Source organism: Pleurodeles waltl, chromosome 5 (genome assembly GCF_031143425.1).
Source record: "Pleurodeles waltl isolate 20211129_DDA chromosome 5, aPleWal1.hap1.20221129, whole genome shotgun sequence".
Classification (NCBI taxonomy): Eukaryota; Metazoa; Chordata; class Amphibia; order Caudata; family Salamandridae; genus Pleurodeles; species Pleurodeles waltl.
Genome location: NC_090444.1, coordinates 1,580,129,953 through 1,580,153,657, shown reverse-complemented (window position 1 = coordinate 1,580,153,657; position 23,705 = coordinate 1,580,129,953). Strand labels below are relative to the sequence as shown.

Below are 23,705 nucleotides of genomic sequence, written 5' to 3'. Positions count from 1 at the left end.
GATTTCTAGCCCTGAAGAAGTCGTAAGGGATTTAAACATTTCCCAAGACGAAACACGTGTTGGCTGGATGTACAATCTACCTTTGATGTTCTGAACTTGTCAATAAAACTGTGGATTCATCTGTGGACTTTTGAAACTTGTTCTATGAGACATGGACCTTTATGATATTGTTTATTTATCTTAGCAATCTATACGTGGTTCCATAAGAGGGGACCCTCACTGTGTATTGTATTTGTTGTGAGGTTGTTTATGCCTTAAGGGTAGGGTGTTTCCCTTGTGTGGTTCCCCTGTCACAACACATAGGGTACAGTGACATCCTTAGCGCCATATCTCCTCACCGTGCACCCCATTAACTATTTCTTGTCTAACTTGAGGAGGCAGCTTGGTTGTGACCCTTGTAAATATAAAATTAAAAAACCTTTTTACTTTACCATGGACAGGATTAAAATAGCAGAAGAATTATTTGATAATCTAGCAAAAGGAGGTAACTTTCAAAGTGTATCCGGGAGTAACCTGCAAAAAGAAGGTCTTAGAAACAAATTTATGAGAGTAGAGAGGATGAAGAAAAATGAGTTATCCAAGTGGTGGGATGGGACAACATTAAAACAATACAAAAAACTCAACCGTATTCCCCGAGGTTTGAGATCTCAAATTTTCCCCACTTATGATGACTTGGATGATGATTTACTAAAACTATGGGATAAGGAATTAACTGGCAGCTCTATGAAACTTATGGATATTTTGATCATTAACTCTGAGAGGAAAGTCAGTCAATTACAGACTGAAATTAGTATTCTTGAAAGAGAAATCGAGAGCTTAAATCTTAAAGATGCTACTGAGAAAAATTATAAGATTTTAGAACAAGTTTTAATTAAATATCAGGAGGAAATTATGCAGAGGAAGGCTCGTAAACTCAAACGGGACGAGAGAGATTACCTGACTGGTAGAATTTTCACTTTCTCCAATAAATATGATCACTTTTTTCATAGTGGAGGGGTCGCCAATGGTTCGGATCTGCCGAAGTTCTCTGATTCATCATCTATTAATACCTCGATCATGAGTGACAGTGAAGTGGAGGATGGAGCCAGTACTTCTGCTCATGAAACCTCAAGTGGTAATAGTTTTTTATTAGAACTAATGAGGATGAAACGAGGCAGAAATGCTCAAAACAGAGGAAGAACAGATATGAAAAAACTAGGAGGGGTAGGAGAGGCGGTAAATGTTGCAAAAGAGATGGAGGGAGTCAAAACGAGATCTCGGGACAAGAAAGTATGAACTCTGATGATGCAGTATCTATTAATATAGTGAATTTGACAAATATGATACTAACTACAGGGATCAAAAGTCTTTTATCAAAGGGTCTTAGTTACTGTCCTAGTAGCTTTGGGGACCCATGCAGATCTAAAATTGACCTGTTTAAATTTGTTCGGAAATTGAAACTTAAAAAATATTTTCAACAGAATCCCAATAATGTTACGAATACTAATGATACTGTTCCTGTTTTGAGTACTTTATCTATTGAAGATGTTCGAGATACTGCAACCTTGATATCTCTAGCGGAACGTGATGAAGACCCAGACATTACTGCTAGAATTCTAGATGATTTAGATGTTACATCAAACAGAAGTGTTTCTAGTGGACTTAAAAGGCAATCTAGATGGGTTCCGAGATCCTGTGGTCTGAACCCCTTAGATAAGTTCTTTGACAAAGTTTGCGAAGACTATGACAACTATTTAACTAAGAATAAGTATCGACATGCCTCCAGCAACTTAAGTTCGGATGAACAAGCTGCATTACAAGAACTCAAACAAAACGATTGTATCATCATTAGGCAAGCGGATAAGGGTGGGAATGTGGTCATTATGGATAGGGTCGATTATGATAATGAGATTCTGGCACAACTGAATGACTTGTCATGCTATGAGATGATTACATATAATCCCGTCCCCAGTCTTGCACATATGATCAATAACAGACTTGTTAGGTGGCAACAACATGGGTTACTTAATAAAGATGAATATCTGTACCTCAAGGTACACCATCCACGTTATCCGTGTATTTATACTTTGCCTAAGATTCATAAAGGCTTACCTTTCCCACCTGGGAGACCAATTGTATCAGGCATACTTGGCCCTACGGAGAGGCTTTCAGAATATGTGGACTGTTTTTTACAACCGTTGGTTCATAATCTTCCTTCTTTCATCAGAGATACCACGCATATTCTCAGTACTCTGAGTGACGTAGAGTGGGACAGCAGCATGTTACTGGTGACTTTAGACGTGGTGTCTCTGTATACTTGCATTAATCATGATGTTGGCTTAGAAGCCTTAAAATTTTTCCTAAGTAAGAGGTCAGCAAGTCTGTGGGATCATACAATGATGATATTGGATATGGTTAACATCATTACAACTAACAATTTCTTTTTATTTAACAACATGTGGTTTCGACAGAAATGTGGTGTGGCGATGGGTTCCAAGTTCTCTCCATCCTATGCAAACCTGTTCATGGGATGGTTTGAACACATATGGATTTGGGGCCCAGATTCTGCCATCTGGCAAACACATATACTGTTTTGGGGTCGCTATATAGACGACTGTATAATGATTTGGACAGGCGGTGAAACAAAACTGATGGAATTTTGTAGTTTCTTAAATTCTAACAATTTAAATGTTAAATTTACGTACCAATATAGTGCGGCTAGGATTGAATTTCTGGAGGTGGAACTCTTCATTTGTGATGATAAGATTCATAGTAGGCTTTTCCGTAAGGCGACTGCTTGTAACTCTATTTTGCATGCTGAAAGTGCTCACCCCAGACATCAGGTGGCATCAATTCCCTATGAAGAATTTTTGAGGGCGAGACGTAACTGTAGCATAGATGCGGAATTTGTTACCCAGTTGAGTGACATGGAAAGAAGGTTTTCAGTACGGGGATACTCTAATAAGATTATTAAGAAAGCACGGCTGAAAGCTAGATATATTGACAGAAAAGACACTTTGAGACTCAAAGTACAGAAAGAGACCAAGGAAACGTCTAATGTGGTGAGATTCGTAACGGATTTTAATGATGCTTCCTTGATTCTGAAGAGATTTATGATTAAACACTGGAATTTACTTATGCAGGAAGAGACATTGAAGGATGTGGTAGCGGGAGGAGTCATTACATCATTTCGTAAAGGCAGAACCTTGAGAAATATATTAAGTCCTAGTTACACCACTATCTCACCGAAGAAAACATGGTTATCTCAGAGAGGGGAGGGTTTTTACAAATGTGGCTCTTGTGGAGTCTGTCGTTGGGCATGTCACAAAATACAAGAATTCTCTCATGATGATAAAACATTTGCCTTGCGCTCCATTATGGACTGTAACTCTAATTTTGTTGTATACATTGTTCGCTGTAAATGTACAAACATGTATGTTGGAAGCACTATAAGAGCACTCAAAACTAGAATAGGAGAACATGTTCGGGTACTTAACAATGGGGATGTGAGGTATCCCTTAGTAGCACACATGACTACCTGTGAAGCACAACCAACTAAAAAATGCTTTGAATTTTTTGGACTGGAGCATGTCCCCGTAACCCAAGAGGGGGCAATAGGGAATTGCGTCTTCGCAGACAAGAAGCACTGTGGATTATGAGACTCAGAACTGTAGAAACAGGATTGAATTCTGATAGGGAACTGGAATTTTTCTTGGGGGATTGAATGAGTATTATTTTCTGTATTATTTTCTGTGTTATATAATATGTTAGTGGTGATTATGTGTTAGTACATTTTGTATATTTGCAAGTAACGTGTAATATAAATATGTTTTTTAATGTACTAATGATAGACAGTGTAAATTGAGTACATACGAATTTAAGATCAATGGCTCTTAAACGCACAATAATTCACAATCAATGAGTGGGGATGTGTTTTATTTCCCCTTTTGATGTTATTTTAGGGGTGACTAGTAGCTTGGATTCGAATAATGGCATACTTTGATTGACATTTAGGTTATTATAATGTTATGGGTACCCCATTGATGTATTTGGTATAGTGGTGTACTTGGTACATTTCTATTAATTGAGATTTGGCCTGTAATACTAGTGCTAGTAATAACAAATTCGCTTTATCTTATTTTCGTTGTTGATTCAATCTAAATAATACGGTATTTTGCTTAATAGCTGACTAGTTTAATGCTTATTGCTTCTTTATTAGGAGATACAGATTTTGATCTCTTTTTCCCCCTTATGTTTGTCTCTTGTACCTTCGGTTAATATTGCAAAATGCTGCGTTTTATGGGAACTGCAGTGGCTGACGCAGTTGTGTGCCGTCTTTGATGTTGGTGCCCCGGTTAGCTTGAAGGCCGAACCCGGAAGTGTATATAACTTCCGGGTTCGGGTGTTCGCGTTCAGCGTACACGCTAGGCGTCCGTACTGGAAGACGCCGCTTTTCTCGATACTCATCTGCCGTTCCAGCGAACTGGTGGTAAGTTGAGTGTAATGCGCGTACACACATTTTGCCAGTAATATAACTCTCCAGGATCGAGTTATTATCGGCGCGTTGATGGTTATTTTCGTAGTCTTGTAGCACAACTCATGGATTATTATTATTTTTTGTTATTATGGCATGGATTTCTGACTAATAGGTTATAGTTACGGATTATGCCAGTCATGGTATATTCAGATCTATTATAAGTGGTAACGTTTTGCTTTTACGAAGTATTAGTGTGTTGGAAAACACTTATACTTTCCCCTTTTTCTTTAACATTAGATTCTGAACATAGATTGGATATCAGTCACGCTGGAAGTTCATATTGGATTGATATTAGTTGATGAATACTTGCCTTTAAATTGTGGTAGACTTATAAGGTATTTAAATACAAGTAATCTCACTATGGGCACACGTATACACTTTGGATTATGGGTGTTTGCTTTTTGGTGTTTTTTGACTTGGGTATTTCACGTATAGTTAAGCATGCTGTAAGTTTCTGTTATCTCATCACTCATAAGTGCTTTATTAAAGTGCTCTTTAGTTGGAGTTGGTTGTTGATCTCTTTCCTCTCACTTTTTATGGGGTGGTGTTGACCAATAATTCCTCTTTTTGGTTTTGATACACAATTGGTGTGAACTGGGCGGTTAAGTACATTGATCTTAACTCGTGTGTTATCTTTATGATTTCTAGCCCTGAAGAAGTCGTAAGGGATTTAAACATTTCCCAAGACAAAACACGTGTTGGCTGGATGTACAATCTACCTTTGATGTTCTGAACTTGTCAATAAACCTGTGGATTCATCTGTGGACTTTTGAAACTTGTTCTATGAGACATGGACCTTTATGATATTGTTTATTTATCTTAGTAATCTATACGTGGTTCTATAAGAGGGGACCCTCACTGTGTATTGTATTTGTTGTGAGGTTGTTTATGCCTTAAGGGTAGGGTGTTTCCTTTGTGTGGTTCCCCTGTCACAACACATAGGGTACAGTGACATCCTTAGCGCCATATCTCCTCACCGTGCACCCCATTAACTATTTCTTGTCTAACTTGAGGAGGCAGCTTGGTTGTGACCCTTGTAAATATAAAATTAAAAAACCTTTTTACTTTACCATGGACAGGATTAAAATAGCAGAAGAATTATTTGATAATCTAGCAAAAGGAGGTAACTTTCAAAGTGTATCCGGGAGTAACCTGCAAAAAGAAGGTCTTAGAAACAAATTTATGAGACTAGAGAGGATGAAGAAAAATGAGTTATCCAAGTGGTGGGATGGGACAACATTAAAACAATAAAAAAAAATCAACCGTATTCCCCGAGGTTTGAGATCTCAAATTTTCCCCACTTATGATGACTTGGATGATGATTTACTAAAACTATGGGATAAGGAATTAACTGGCAGCTCTATGAAACTTATGGATATTTTGATCATTAACTCTGAGAGGAAAGTCAGTCAATTACAGACTGAAATTGGTATTCTTGAAAGAGAAATCGAGAGCTTAAATCTTAAAGATGCTACTGAGAAAAATTATAAGATTTTCGAACAAGTTTTAATTAAATATCAGGAGGAAATTATGCAGAGGAAGGCTCGTAAACTCAAACGGGACGAGAGAGATTACCTGACTGGTGGAATTTTCACTTTCTCCAATAAATATGATCACTTTTTTCATGGTGGAGGGGTCGCCAATGGTTCGGATCTGCCGAAGTTCTCTGATTCATCATCTATTAGTACCTCGATCACGAGTGACAGTGAAGTGGAGGATGGAGCCAGTACTTCTGCTCATGGAACCTCAAGTGGTAATAGTTTTTTATTAGAACTAATGAGGATGAAACGAGGCAGAAATGCTCAAAACAGAGGAAGAACAGATATGAAAAAACTAGGAGGGGTAGGAGAGGCGGTAAATGTTGCAAAAGAGATGGAGGGAGTCAAAACGAGATCTCGGGACAAGAAAGTATGAACTCTGATGATGCAGTATATATTAATATAGTGAATTTGACAAATATGATACTAACTACAGGGATCAAAAGTCTTTTATCAAAGGGTCTTAGTTACTGTCCTAGTAGCTTTGGGGACCCATGCAGATCTAAAATTGACCTGTTTAAATTTGTTCGGAAATTGAAACTTAAAAAATATTTTCAACAGAATCCCAATAACGTTACGAATACTAATGATACTGTTCCTGTTTTGAGAACTTTATCTATTGAAGATGTTCGAGATACTGCAACCTTGATATCTCTAGCGGAACGTGATGAAGACCCAGACATTACTGCTAGAATTCTAGATGATTTAGATGTTACATCAAACAGAAGTGTTTCTAGTGGACTTAAAAGGCAATCTAGATGGGTTCCGAGATCCTGTGGTCTGAACCCCTTAGATAAGTTCTTTGACAAAGTTTGCGAAGACTATGACAACTATTTAACTAAGAATAAGTATCGACATGCCTCCAGCAACTTAAGTTCGGATGAACTAGCTGCATTACAAGAACTCAAACAAAACGATTGTATCATCATTAGGCAAGCGGATAAGGGTGGGAATGTGGTCATTATGGATAGGGTCGATTATGATAATGAGATTCTGGCACAACTGAATGACTTGTCATGCTATGAGATGATTACATATAATCCCGTCCCCAGTCTTGCACATATGATCAATAACAGACTTGTTAGGTGGCAAAAACATGGGTTACTTAATAAAGATGAATATCTGTACCTCAAGGTACACCATCCACGTTATCCGTGTATTTATACTTTGCCTAAGATTCATAAAGGCTTACCTTTCCCACCTGGGAGACCAATTGTATCAGGCATACTTGGCCCTACAGAGAGGCTTTCAGAATATGTAGACTGTTTTTTACAACCGTTGGTTCATAATCTTCCTTCTTTCATCAGAGATACCACGCATATTCTCAGTACTCTGAGTGACGTAGAGTGGGACAGCAGCATGTTACTGGTGACTTTAGACGTGGTGTCTCTGTATACTTGCATTAATCATGATGTTGGCTTAGAAGCCTTAAAATTTTTCCTAAGTAAGAGGTCAGCAAGTCTGTGGGATCATACAATGATGATATTGGATATGGTTAACATCATTACAACTAACAATTTATTTTTATTTAACAACATGTGGTTTCGACAGAAATGTGGTGTGGCGATGGGTTCCAAGTTCTCTCCATCCTATCCAAACCTGTTCATGGGATGGTTTGAACACATATGGATTTGGGGCCCAGATTCTGCCATCTGGCAAACACATGTACTGTTTTGGGGTCGCTATATAGACGACTGTATAATGATTTGGACAGGCGGTGAAACAAAACTGATGGAATTTTGTAGTTTCTTAAATTCTAACAATTTAAATGTTAAATTTACGTACCAATATAGTGCGGCTAGGATTGAATTTCTGGATGTGGAACTCTTCATTTGTGATGATAAGATTCATAGTAGGCTTTTCCGTATGTCGACTGCTTGTAACTCTATTTTGCATGCTGAAAGTGCTCACCCCAGACATCAGGTGGCATCAATTCCCTATGAAGAATTTTTGAGGGCGAGACGTAACTGTAGCATAGATGCGGAATTTGTTACCCAGTTGAGTGACATGGAAAGAAGGTTTTCAATACGGGGATACTCTAATAAGATTATTAAGAAAGCACGGCTGAAAGCTAGATATATTGACAGAAAAGACACTTTGAGACTCAAAGTACAGAAAGAGACCAAGGAAACGTCTAATGTGGTGAGATTCGTAACGGATTTTAATGATGCTTCCTTGATTCTGAAGAGATTTATGATTAAACACTGGAATTTACTTATGCAGGAAGAGACATTGAAGGATGTGGTAGCGGGAGGAGTCATTACATCATTTCGTAAAGGCAGAACCTTGAGAAATATATTAAGTCCTAGTTACACCACTATCTCCCCGAAGAAAACATGGTTATCTCAGAGAGGGGAGGGTTTTTACAAATGTGGCTCTTGTGGAGTCTGTCGTTGGGCATGTCACAAAATACAAGAATTCTCTCATGATGATAAAACATTTGCCTTGCGCTCCATTATGGACTGTAACTCTAATTTTGTTGTATACATTGTTCGCTGTAAATGTACAAAAATGTATGTTGGAAGCACTATAAGAGCACTCAAAACTAGAATAGGAGAACATGTTCGGGTACTTAACAATGGGGATGTGAGGTATCCCTTAGTAGCACACATGACTACCTGTGAAGCACAACCAACCAAAAAATGCTTTGAATTTTTTGGACTGGAGCATGTCCCCCGTAACCCAAGAGGGGGCAATAGGGAATTGCGTCTTCGCAGACAAGAAGCACTGTGGATTATGAGACTCAGAACTGTAGAAACAGGATTGAATTCTGATAGCGAACTGGAATTTTTCTTGGGGGATTGAATGAGTATTATTTTCTGTATTATTTTCTGTGTTATATAATATGTTAGTGGTGATTATGTGTTAGTACATTTTGTATATTTGCAAGTAACGTGTAATATAAATATGTTTTTTAATGTACTAATGATAGACAGTGTAAATTGAGTACATACGAATTTAAGATCAATGGCTCTTAAACGCACAATAATTCACAATCAATGAGTGGGGATGTGTTTTATTTCCCCTTTTGATGTTATTTTAGGGGTGACTAGTAGCTTGGATTCGAATAATGGCATACTTTGATTGACATTTAGGTTATTATAATGTTATGGGTACCCCATTGATGTATTTGGTATAGTGGTGTACTTGGTACATTTCTATTAATTGAGATTTGGCCTGTAATACTAGTGCTAGTAATAACAAATTTGCTTTATCTTATTTTCGTTGTTGATTCAATCTAAATAATACGGTATTTTGCTTAATAGCTGACTAGTTTAATGCTTATTGCTTCTTTATTAGGAGATACAGATTTTGATCTCTTTTTCCCCCTTATGTTTGTCTCTTGTACCTTCGGTTAATATTGCGAAATGCTGCGTTTTATGGGAACTGCAGTGGCTGACGCAGTTGTGTGCCGTCTTTGATGTTGGTGCCCCGGTTAGCTTGAAGGCCGAACCCGGAAGTGTATATAACTTCCGGGTTCGGGTGTTCGCGTTCAGCGTACACGCTAGGCGTCCGTACTGGAAGACGCCGCTTTTCTCGATACTCATCTGCCGTTCCAGCGAACTGGTGGTAAGTTGAGTGTAATGCGCGTACACACATTTTGCCAGTAATATAACTCTCCAGGATCGAGTTATTATCGGCGCGTTGATGGTTATTTTCGTAGTCTTGTAGCACAACTCATGGATTATTATTATTTTTTGTTATTATGGCATGGATTTCTGACTAATAGGTTATAGTTACGGATTATGCCAGTCATGGTATATTCAGATCTATTATAAGTGGTAACGTTTTGCTTTTACGAAGTATTAGTGTGTTGGAAAACACTTATACTTTCCCCTTTTTCTTTAACATTAGATTCTGAACATAGATTGGATATCAGTCACGCTGGAAGTTCATATTGGATTGATATTAGTTGATGAATACTTGCCTTTAAATTGTGGTGGACTTATAAGGTATTTAAATACAAGTAATCTCTCTATGGGCACACGTATACACTTTGGATTATGGGTGTTTGCTTTTTGGTGTTTTTTGACTTGGGTATTTCACGTATAGTTAAGCATGCTGTAAGTTTCTGTTATCTCATCACTCATAAGTGCTTTATTAAAGTGCTCTTTAGTTGGAGTTGGTTGTTGATCTCTTTCCTCTCACTTTTTATGGGGTGGTGTTGACCAATAATTCCTCTTTTTGGTTTTGATACACAATTGGTGTGAACTGGGCGGTTAAGTACATTGATCTTAACTCGTGTGTTATCTTTATGATTTCTAGCCCTGAAGAAGTCGTAAGGGATTTAAACATTTCCCAAGACGAAACACGTGTTGGCTGGATGTACAATCTACCTTTGATGTTCTGAACTTGTCAATAAACCTGTGGATTCATCTGTGGACTTTTGAAACTTGTTCTATGAGACATGGACCTTTATGATATTGTTTATTTATCTTAGTAATCTATACGTGGTTCTATAAGAGGGGACCCTCACTGTGTATTGCTTTTACTGAGGAATTCTCTAACATTCATGAAGATCCTGACATCTCCCCTCAGTTTCTATGGGATACCTTTAAAGCTTCCGCTCGTGGACACATTATTGACTTTGTTTAAAATAAATCCTACATTAAACAAAGTCAAACCCTATTATCATAAACACTTAGGGCACCAATATTATTCTTCCTCTTTGGCGCCTGATATGAACAAAAATTATTTGCGCAATTTTCATTTAAAAAAATCTCAATGGGCAAGGCTTCTTCTATTATACTTCATAGCAGTGCACTCTACTATAGTGGTTGCAATAAAATGGGTAAACTTCTAGCTAATTACTTAAAGATCCGGAAACAACACCACACACTAGATTTGATAACAACTGGTACAGAAGCCCTGGTTTCAAGGACAATGAGAGTTTGTCTGAGTTTGTGAAGTATTACCAAACTCTTTACACTCCTGAATTTCCGGCCCATCCATCTCAGATTGATGCCTTTTCAAAAGAAGTCAAAAACCCTACTTGTGGGCACGTTGATTTTTCTCATTTAGATACTTGTATATATTTGTCAGAAATTCTTCTAGCTCTTCAATCCCTTAAGAAGGGTAAGACCCCAGGACCAGATGGTTTCATAGTTCAATTTTTCCAACATTTAGCTTCCCAGATTATTGCACCTTTTTCAGTTCTTCTCAAGTTCTGGATCTGGGGGTGGTACCTTTTAGGAGACTACTATATGTCTCATCCATAAAGAAGGCAAGGACCCAGCTTTCTGTAAGAACTACAGACCATTTTCTCTGGCTAATGTAGATGATAAGATCTTTGTCAAATTGTTATCTTTACAGTTTGATCCCTTTTTGCCTTTGATAATAGGTCAGGAACAATCTGGGTTTTCAAATGTAGACTTGTATCTGATAACTCTAGCTTATTCCTTTGTGTATTGAACAAAGACTCCTCACTATTGTATTCTCTAGCAGCAATTTCTATAGTCACAGAGAAATCATTTGATCACCTAGATTGGTCCTTTTTACTTAAATCCCTGTCTTAGCATGGGCTGGGTCCCCACTTCATCTTGCTTATCTTTACACTATCAATCCTCCATGGCATCTGTTCTTGTCAATGGGAAAGTTTCAAGCTATTTTCCATTGAAGCGTGGTGCTCATCAAGGCTGTTCATTATCTCCCCTTTTATTTATACTGGCCCTTGAACTCTTTCAATCTCTATTAGGAATAATACTGTAATTGATTAATTCCGTTCTGGAGATAAACATTTGAAACTTTCTGCCTGTGCTGACGACACACTCCTCTTCCTTTCTAATCCCGACCATTTTGTACCTGCCTTACTCCACGAGATTTTCTTCGGTCTGAGGGTATAGGATAAACTCAGATAAAACTGATATTCTTCCCCTTACTAAATTTGTTTTAAACAACCGTTTGTAGCCACAGATTTTTGTTGGAATACGACCAAAATTAAATATTTGGGTATCTGGTTTACTCCATACATTAAGGACTCTATTCGAGTGAATACAAAAGATTGTTTACATAGGGTTGATAAACTCCATTCGTCATGGAATCCTCTGTTTCTTTCTGGGTGGGGTCGTCTCAAAATGATGATTTCAGCTATTATATGATATTTTATCCATGGCTCCAGTGTACATACCTGACAAAGGTTTTTTTTTTTTAAATGGATTCAACATTGTCTAATTTGGAGTGTAAAAAAAATCTAGGAATTCTTTTGCTCATCTTCAGAAATCTAAGCAGGAGGGTGAGGCTAATTTAACAGATTTCTGGTTACACCATTTAGCTTTCTGCATAGGATAAGCTTCAAGGTGGGTTTCTTTGTTACAGTCTTCATTTACTCCCTTATGGTAGAACACTGGATGCTATTTTCTTGTTCTATTTTCTCCAAGGGAAGTTTTGTCCTTCTCCTCTCACACCTCTATCACAGCTTTCCCGCTTCCTAAACATACTTGTACACTGTTAAAACCTTATTATTCATCACAAATCACATCTTGTAACTCTTTCCTACACTCTCCTCTTTGGTATAACGACCTCATTACTATTAATAATAAGTTGTTGTTTTAGTAATCCTAGAGACAAAATGGTATAGTATGGGTCAAGGATTTATTTTCTAATGATGGTCTTCTTTCTTTCTCACAATTCCAACAATTGTTTAATTGCCCTCACTCTTTTTTGCCTAAATATCGCCTCCTCGTACGTTTTCTTCTCGATGTTCTTCATTCATTACCAACTCTTTCATCTTCATCAGTATTGTAATCCTCTCTTTGTTCCATTCTTACTTCTATTCCTAAGGCATCATCTATCTACAGACTTCTTTGTTACTCAACTACAGACAACAATGCCTAAAATAATGGGAATCAGATTTGTGATGTACCTGGAGTATCCCTAACGAAACAAGATATGGGATATCCAAAACAAAATATGGGATAGGATACACAACATTTCCAGAACAGCCCCTAGTTCACAATCATTGCTCGTTTTATATTACAGGCTTTATCTTACTTCACCATTGCCCAATTTCCCACAAACTCAACTACGAAATGTTGGTAGTGCGATCATCCTAATAGGGTTCTCATACACCTATTATTCCATTGCCCTCCTACCCCTTCTTTTTGGGTAAAGGTTTGGTTCTAACTCACCTTAATTTTTCTTTTCCAGTATTCATTATCTCCCTTGACACTTATCCGAGAACATTAACTCAGACTTTGATAATTTGAAGCCTTTAGGTTTCATGTTAGCTCTAACATTTCAACAAATTACACTTAATTAGAAATGTTCATCCAATATTTCTCATAGAGCTTAGTGATATGATGTTTGTCATTACCACAGGATAAATACTACTTTTGCTTCATTGGACTGCCCTTCTGTTAATAGAGAATTACACTGGTTGCCAATAACTTCATTTTTAGATACTGCTGTTCGAAATTATAGTAATTGCATTTCATCTGAAAACTTTAAACCACCATAAGATGTTTATTTCTCTGCAATTGTTTCTCAATATTGATTCCGATTTTTTACTTTTATATTGCAATTTTGATTTCTCATTCTATATTGCACGATGTTGTTAAGCATTGGCTTTCTCTTCCATTTGCCTCCCGTTCCCCTTCCCTCCCCCCTTTTATTCCCCAATAATCTCAGAAAATGTTAAACAGCTTCTCTTTTATTGACAATTTTGTATGCTTACGTTTATTTTTGTATTATTACTTTAGTTGGTGTTACTCTATATTTTGCTATTGTTATTTCCCAATAAAGCTGCTTTACCTTAAACAATTACTACAAAAAAAAAAAATTACATACTTTGTCACGTTATTTCTCTCAATATTTTTTCAAACAAATATGCATGATCTTTTTTTTATTGTTTTCTCTTTTGAATGAATCTTTTGCTCACATCTGTGTGCTATTCCATTGATGTTTAGGCGGTTACTTTCAAAAAGGGATCTTGGCTTCAAAGTAATAACTTGGTGAAATTTATACGTTACTGATACTCTTGGAATTTAAATTTCCGTGTTGATTCTAGTGGGTTTGTTCATGTGGGTGATATGTGCCACTGTGGAGTAATTGCTTGGTAGTGCGGGTGCAGTCATACAAAACATTTGATTCAATTAGATTTTATTTGTTTTTCACTAAAATCTCTCATTAAAAAAAACAAAAAAAAAGCATCATTATACACAGGTATTTTTACTGCCATTCACTGCTTGTCAGAAAGGCATTAAACGCAATTTTTCTGCCTCATGTTTCATTTGAAGATGAACTTTTTTCAGAATTGTGGGCCACATGTAAAAAAAAAATGCGATTCACAAAACGGTCAAAAAGGGGTTTGCGTCTGCAAAAATGGATGCCGGTGATGTACAGAAGACAATCGCAAACCGCAAACTGCAATGTAACTGTTTTGTGAGTCTCAAAAAGTTGCAAATGCAAATACCAAATTGGAAATAGGAAATCTGTATTAGGGACCTGCAACTGGTATGTTCAATGCATTCGCAAATAGCAAATGGTCACAAAATACAGCTTTTGCACTTGCAATTTAGCACAAATTTGGAACAGATGGTAAATGTGTGTAGAGTATATAAACTGTCCCAGAATGGCTGTTCTTTACCTCATTTCACAAAGGATGCAAATACTGGCTGTTCAGAGGAGGAGGAGGAAACCACAACAAGAGCGAAGGTTCAGAGTCAGACTTACCCTGTTTCAACAAACCAAGGAAGAAATATATAGGAAATACAGGCTGAGTAGCACTGTCACATTGGAAATTATTTCACTTTTACACCCACATTTGAAAAGCAGGAGTCTGCACTGTAATGCAATCCCTACTCATGTATAGGTGTTGTCCTCATTGCACCTATTAACCTCTGGCAGTTATCTGGGGGTCATTGCTGTACCAGGAGGGGTGTCACAAAGTGCACTTTCACAATTAATCTGTGCATTCCTAAATGCCATGCTGATATACACACAGCAACACATATACCTGCCCGGGCATGCCCAGGAAATGCATAATACCAAATTAGAGTTTTACAGGATTGCTAATTTTCACCATGTCATAGGGTCTCTAGATGGGGCACATATGCCTATATGTCTTCCATCCTTTCTGGAATACATTTTCAAAAACAGGAAAAATACACATTTCCTCAACATTCAGGTAGTATGCAATGCCTGCAGTATAATAACTGATATTGTTTTGCAATATCCAGGAAGCACCAATGACTCCTAAATGTTTAGGCACAGAGGAATAAATGGACATCTGGAAAGAGGGGAATTTGATGATGGATAACAGGTATGGAATAAAAAGTTAATAAGAGATAAATGTGCACAATCTATTACTCACTATGTCATTTACTCACTATGTCATGTAGCCTCACAACTATATCTGTGTTGCAGGTGACAGTGCGTATGCCCTATGTCCACGGATCCTAACACCATATGTTACTCCGAATTTCCTAAATGTGCACCAATATAACAATGCACAATGTAGCACCAGGAGTGTCATAGAGTGGACATTTGGCCTACTAAAATTATGTTTCAGGTGGTTGCATAAGAGTGGGGGGAGTGTTACAGTATGCAACAGAAAATCTTGCAAGATTTTAGCAACGTGTGCCATCCTCCACAATATTGCCACCAGGAGAGGCAAAACATTGAGATGTCTGAGTCAGACGATGAAGATACTGAGCCACCAGTACAGCAACTGAGAAATGGGAGCAGAGCAGTAGATGGGTGAAGGTGCAGGGACCGCATTGCCACACAATACTTTTGGAGGTACGTAGTCAATGTTAATGCACTGTGTATGTGAAAGGAACACAAGAAGCTGTTGAGGCATGTGATACAAAATACATTTATTGTCAAGTACGTAGTCTGCAATCAAGCTAAACACACATTTAGAAAATGAAAAATACAACTGTGCAGGTTAATTCACCAGATAGGCGTGAACTTGGGTATGACATACAAAACTGCATTGACAGCTCAATGTTTTTGCCCTACAGCCAGATGGGCTACCTCATCGTCATGTTGCAGCATGTGTTTGACTGCTGCTACATTTCAGACCACTGGCATCTGAGACGGGGACACTGCTGAAGGTAGATCTCTCCTCGCTAACAGCCCCTTCTCTGCTTGTGACCCCCGCAATGCTGTCAGTCTACATTGCCTAGACAGCAGATGCTATCTGTTGCAGACCCCTTGTGACATCTCCACTTCTACCTTACATTGACTGTCCTCCTGCACAGGTTTACTGGAGCATGTGCCAGTCACCGGATGGACAGGCTTAGGGTGTCCATCCTGCATGCACTGTGGGTGTCCCTGCGTAACTCACCAGAGTAAGAGTTGGAGAGTTGTCGATACAGCTTCTTGAGGGCAGCTGTCATGCTGTGCATGTTATGGTCCAAGTGGCTTTGATTCTCTGTCATTTGTCTGGCAACATTTAGAAACCCTACTGCCTTACATAAGGCATGCTGAGTAACTTCCTGCAGATTCACTTAATTGCTTTATGTTGCAAGCATTGAATTCACAAAATTGACTTTTCCATCCCTCCAAACAACTGTGTGTTATCAGATGTCTGTAGGACTGGTGAAAGTGTTTGAAGCACAGGTCATGCCCCGCTTCACTGTTGACCATGTCCCAATATAAGCAGCTGACATGTTCTCACTATGGGAGTAATAGTCTGACTTGTTTGTGAATGGCCTTCATCATCCTCTGGTGAAGCAGACTGGTGTGAAATGACAGCACTGGTGGAGCTGGTATGTGATGTGGAGGAGCCACATTGTGGTTCATTCATGCTGTCCTCCTCATTCATGTGAGTTGCCTCACCTGCCTTGGACTCTTCCTCTTCTGTGTGCTGTCCCGATATACTTGTGTTGCAGAAAATAATCTAGTTAACTTCTGTTTTATCTGTTTGTGTGTCTACTACTCATACCTTTGTGTTTTAGTTACAATAAACTGATTGAGTTCACTGTGTGTCTGGTAATACATGTACCATGACGCATGGTACAGCAACAGTAAGTGTTATCTTAACATGTCTTTGTGAATGACCCATTTGCTTTAACAGTACAATGTACATGCAGCACTTACATGGGTTGGGTTCAGGAGTTGTGGTTTCCAAGTGTTCGAATACAGCAACTACCACGAGCTCAATGGTGTCTTCCACCATCATCTCTATATCTGTAGATGGGGGTACTGTGGAGGGTCCACCATGTGTCACACGGCTCTCTGCAAGGCATGTGGCAACCTTTGCCCTTTGTCCTCGACCTGAGGCCATACGACCTTGTGTGTATTTCCCTCACAGAGCACTGGCCGACCCCCAAAAGCAATGATTTTTGTCTGCATGTCAGTCCAGATTTTCTTCTTTTGGGCCTCAGGGACGGTATTGAAGGCCTGGCCAAACAACAAGTTGTGGTGGGTGCAGCATTTGTCTGTCAGGATTTTAATCTCCTTCTCACTGAATTTATATTTTCTCTTCCTGCCCCCTGTCTATTCCTCTCCTCCCAGGGGTGCTTTGTTGTTTGAGTTTGGGGTGTTGTGTTCAGAGGCTCATAGTTTTAAGCAGTCAGAGCAGCCTGTCACACCTTATCCCTCCCTCTCTCCTTGTCTGGCAGCCACTGTCGAGGTTTTGGGCTTTTAGTGTTGGCCTTGTTCCAGGAAGTGTTTTTTCTACTTTTTAAATTGCACTCACAATTTGCGAAAGCATAAGCAAAAATTTATAATCACAAAATGCCATTACTAATATTGCGACTCTCATGCTTAGCAAGTCACACATTTACCACTCTAGGCCTATGTACACCCCTAGTTGTGATTCCCTATTTGCAAGTCACAATTTTTCGTAAATAGAAAATTTAAATTTCTAGCCCCAAATCTTTCTTTGCTCAGAACTTCCTCATTTAATAGGTCACTTTCTAATTGATATTTGAAATAGACAACTTGAAGTTCAAACAATAATAAAATGACAAAAAAGAACAACATTACTATTTTAACCATGGCGCTAGATGTAAAGCGTATATCAATTGTGAAGGGATATTTTGTTTTGGGATTTGTACATGGAAAAAAGGACTTGAGGAGTGGAGCACACTCAGTCAAGGGCCAACTCCTTTGCATCTTAGAACTTGGCAACGTTTTCCTATAAGATTAGTATTTTCAAATTGCATAACACAAAGCCAACTAAAGAAGGTGCCATGGTATAATGTGCCACAATTATACCTATTTCTGACACAGAAATGATTGAAGCACAGCTCATATCTGGTTCACACAACATTCCTTCCTCTTTGCAGGATATTTGTTTTACACACAGGGACAAGAACATGCTCATTGTGTGTACCAATGAATAATGAATAACTTTTTTATATTACATTAAACAGGTGGGTGAACAAATCAACAAACAGATTGACAACGTATTTCTATCATGCAAAAGAGACAATGACATTTAAAGTGAATTAAATCCACTTAAACAGCAGTTTGTGTAAAACTAATATAGGAAATATGAATATTCATGATTTTGGATTAGATTAAGCTGCTGTACTCTTTTAAAGCCGCTACAATTGACATAGAACTCTCAGGAGTAATATGATGCATGTTATCAAGTGTTTCCTGTGCAAATATTTTGATTAAATAATAAAAACGAATCATATTTGCAAGGTTATCAAAAGGGATTTTTAATGAAAGGAGTTTGGAAGGAGAGATGAGGATCATAGAAGTGGGGAATATGCCACTTCCCATTTGTGAAACAAAACTAGATGCTCAACGGGCTATAACATTTTATCGTTACACAAATTAATCATTTGAATTGTAAATACTTTGGCCTTTTTTAAAGTTTGGCAGAGGGCATACTCCACCACAAACTTGACAGATAGCCCGTCCGCCTTATTCTAAGTCCCAAAGGATATAATGCACTTGTATTATGGCGAACGAAACATCCTTCATATTTGAGACTCAGTAACCCATCTGCTAATTTCTAAATCAGGGCCTTTGTTGATTACCAAAGCTACAATTCGGGTTGTAAAGCCATCTATGGATGTTACTGACAATACTGAATGGGATCTGTAATATGTGAGGGATATGGTAACTGTATGAAACCTGTATGAAACCTGTATGAAACCTAAAAGAAGATAAAGTAAGGTGACTAGTAGAAATGTGGTAAATCTTCCAAGGATTTTTTTAAATAAATCAAATCACGCATCAAAACTAGCCGAGGTGTAAAGAATTAAGATTGCAGTTAAGTTTGAAGCATGAGCGCCAAAGGTTCAGTGATTTATTTAATCCCTATCTATTCTAGAGTTATTTCACCTAACGTAGTGACCCACCTATCATCAGTAACTCAACTAATTATAACATTGATTTAGTAATAACAAGCCAAAAATGTAGAAAATGCAAAAAAAGCAGGACACAAGTTTGAGATATTTTCTGTACTGACAGTATAAGCAGTGTTAGGCATGGCATCCTTGGTGTGTTTTTTCCCCTAGCATTTTGCCTTCAGAACTCCTGTTTTACTGATTTTCTTTTTGCTGGCCTTAGGACTCAGCACACTTTACCACCACTAACCAGTGCTAAACTATTTGTGCCCCCTCCTTGAAACAGGGTAAGAGAGGCTTATACCCAACTGGCATATTTAATTTACTTGTAAGTCTCTTGTAAGGTGGCACAATTTGTGCCAGGGCCTGTAAATTAGATACTACTAGTAGGCCTGCAGCACTGATTGTGCCACCCACTTAAGCAGCACTTCCCACATCTCAGGCCTGCCATTGCATTCCTATGACTGCAGTTTTAAACCTTTTGCCAGACCCAAACCTTTCTTTTTAATACATATATGTCACCTTTAGGGTAGGCCCTAGACAGCCCAGAGGGTAAGGTGCAGTGAATTTAAAAGGTTGGGCATGTACGTTTAAGTTTAACATGTTCTAGTAGTGAAAAACCTTACATTAATTTTTCTCTACAGCAAGGCCAACTTCTCCCAAATGATAGCATTGAAGTTACCTTATCACATTTAATTAGCTGTAATTTCCAAATGGGAGCAGGTATCCGAATCATGTTTGAAACTGGAATGCAAAGAACCAGGCTTATAATGAAGTAATTTTACTGCCTGCAGCCTGTATCTGGGTCACATGTCTGGGTGTAGTTGACAGTTGTGCTTTGTGTATTTCTCCTAGACAGCCACACAAAATAGGAAGATAAGTTATGCCTGGATGAGCTATCACCGGCACCGTCACGATGGAAGGGAGGAACTGAGCACAACCACACTTACACTTGAATAGGCTGTGTCCTGCCTCCACACAAAGGGCCACCTACCCCCTGTAGTTAGTTTGGAGCCAGGGCACCTGTACACTTCAAAGGCATGCCCCTAGAAGCTTCTCTCCACTTCAAAAGCACAACTGGGTATCAATTCTGCACCTCAGACCTCAACTCTTCAATACACTTCTGGACCTGTGGATACTCTGCAGGAAGAAGGGCTACTGTGCTGCTTTATGAGCTACCACTCTGCTGGACTACTGCTCTGAAGCAAAGCACTGTTACACTGCTGTGCTGACTTGCTACCTATTGCTCTTCTGCCTGGATGAGAAGGACAGGACCTGCATCCCAGGAGCCCAAAGAGACTCATGGCCTTTCACTTCAAGGGCTATTTGGCTGGTCTGCTAACTAGTGTCTCAGGGATAGAAGGATCCAACAACCTTGAACCCAACTCTTCCTATGAGACAATGCTACAGAGGTTACAAGAAGTGGCTTCTCAAGAGCTAAAGGTCTGAATCCTTGATAAACTTAGTTTATATATAATCAAGATCTATGGGTTGGGGATTCCTACCTTCCCTGATTCCATATGAGTCAATGCTACTGAAGGTACAAGAAGTAACTTCTCCAGGGGTAAAGGCCTGAATCCTTGATAAAAAGTACCTCATATATGACAAAGATCTGTACCTATGATAGACTCACATTATAGGGATCTGTAAATGACTATAGGTCCTGATGAAGGCCATTGACCCTTTGAACAGGAAAGGCTGAAACATGTTGACCGTTTGATGTGAGATGACGGATAATTAATGTCTGAGACATATCTCCTTTTTGTTTTTGATCTCATCCATGTACTTTTTATTTTGAGTTTAACCTAGATGTTTAGGTAGAGGAGGTAATTTTAAGGATTTGTTTCATTGCACAGATCTCACAACTATCCTCCCAGTGGGAGTTGGCATTCACCGGTGGAAGTGGGTAGCCAGCTGCAACACCATGTGATGATGCCATGCAATAGAAGCCCACAGTGTTGATCACTTTAACCATAAGTGGAAAATATTGGTTGAGGGTTTTGGGACAATTCCCTAGGGACCCTGATATTCTTCTGCCAGTATGGTTCACTCCTGTTGATTAAATATGCAATATCCCAAGGAAGCTGAGTGAACAGAAAGTGATCTTCTATCTCCCTAAATTGATTATTATTTAGATTAATTAGTATGGCCAACTTGCCATTATACTTAATGTGATTACATTGGCTGGTCACGCTCAGAAATAATGGTTTGAGAGTTTGATTGTCAGATTGCATGCAAAGAGTGGCCAAAACAGTCCTACTCATATCTCCATACCTTTGTTGATACTAACTCTAATTTACATGGTAAATTAGTACTCTTCAGGCTCCAGACATAGATGGGTGAGGACAGTCTTATCTCTACCTTCTAGTCAGACATTAAAGCTGGCATTAGGCCTTTTCTTCCAGTTTTCAGTTTCTGTACTGAGCTTGCCAATAGGGTTATTTTGGAAATACAAATGGTCTATGTATTGCAGTCAGTGACCAGTTAGTTGTTTTAGGGGCTATTGACAGGGAGAAACTTTATGAAACCTTGCTGAGGGTGGGTGCTAATCCAGTGATGGGTAATCTAATTGTGGGCCCAGACTCAAACTATGCTTGCTGTAGTTAGGAATGGAATGGGGAAAAGTGGTGACTAGTTTGCAGTCACAAGGGAGGTTTGCAACTTTTGTGGCCTCTCACTTCTCTTGAATGGAGTCACCGGCACACTTTTAAAAATCACAACAGATACCCCTAAAATGCTAACACATGCCTTTCTGGTACACAGGTTTATCAATATGGTCAAGTGAAAGCATCTGAAAGTGTTTATTTGTTCATTAATTGTTTTGCCAGAGCTTTGACAGGTCATCGCTTTGCAGCACAGATGACTGTGTTCTATTGCATCTGTAAGTTAACCAGTCCCCTTGCATAGATGATGCATCATCTTTATAATCAGAAAGAAATAGATTACACGTACAATTTCATAACGGAGTGAAAAACAGTGGCACTGTTGTGTGTTGGGTACATTTGTGTGTGAGGGAACCGGAGGCAAATTCTGAAAACAAGAAGGTGAACCTATAGCAGGTATTACACACCACCACTTTCAGGAATTACCAGCAGCTACTGCTCTTGAAGTCGACCATTTTAGTTCTATTTGTCTAGCAAGTCTGCATGGTCTGTTCTTCCCAAAGTTATATTGAATAAGGTCTCAGTTTAATGGACATTGTTTAGTGTTATGGTGTTTGTAGGCCACTCAGCAGCAATAGCCATCACTGGAGTTTTACTCTAACCAGATTATGTTCTATTTAACCAGTTCTTTAGTTGTACTGCAGTAAGATTCAGAGAAAGTTCAATTCCCTTTTACAGTGTATGAGATATGTTCACGTCTGTTCAACCACCCTCCTGTACAACAGTGCAGCAATATCAAGGTTATTCCTCCATTTAGGGAAATGCAAGGCCTTAGTACTATGAGGCACATTGGAAAAGGTCAGGTTTGAGACACTCATTCACTGCCAGGTGAATTGGTTGACAGCTACCCTCAAATTGTGAGGTTTTAGAGTGAAATTCCATCAACTTTGAGCCAAAACTGCTGCAAGGTGATTATCCTAAATCACAGAGAGCAAGCATGGGATATACGTGACTTCAGTTCCCATTTCTGAGTGATTAAGAGCTTCCATACTCTGTTACATGGAGGGAGACACAGATGGCTTCAGAGAGCTGAATAACAGCATACCAGTCTTCCATGGAACACAGCCATCTATTGCCTTCAACATACATATGGGGGTACACCTCCAGATGGGAGTTGATATTCGTGGCAGTGGCTTAGCACAGGAAGATACTAATATACACTAGGGTAAATGACAGTGGATGCTCTACTTATTAATTGTTACCCAGAGTCTATTAATGCATTCCTTCCCCCCCTCACTAGAGTCTCAGCTCCATAAAATATTCATGGGGAAGTTGACACCCTGTTCCAGTGATACCTCAAGGTCCCAGAACCTCTTGTTATATGCACTGTATCCCAGGTTTTCATCCTGTGCATCAGCAAGCCAACAACACACAACTGCATGAAAATTTCCTCAGATTTGAACATTACATTGACTTAAACACTGCTGTCACTTCATATGAAAATATAAGTATAGCACCTACCAGAAACCTCACCAAGAATAGCTTCCTTCTATTTGCCAACAATAACTAGTGTATACCTGGCTTACTAAAATGAAGCTGGTAAGCAAGTGGGTTATGAGGTGGATGGGAATCCACCACAAGTAATAAGGCCACAGACATGTTAGAGTAAAACACAGTTTCAATTATTTAAACCTGGAATCAACCTCCTGGTTGCTATCGCACAGAGCAGACATGTTTAACTTAGGAAAATGTGTACAGTATTTAGCAGTAACAAAACAGTTAAATAGTCAAAACA

The 23,705-nt window shown here is 38.7% G+C and overlaps 1 pseudogene; it reads left to right on the top strand.

The window, feature by feature from the left end:
* The first annotated feature begins 6,474 nt into the window (after positions 1 to 6,474).
* LOC138297134 (uncharacterized) overlaps positions 6,475 to 23,705 on the top strand; it is a 62,837-nt pseudogene continuing 45,606 nt past the window's right edge.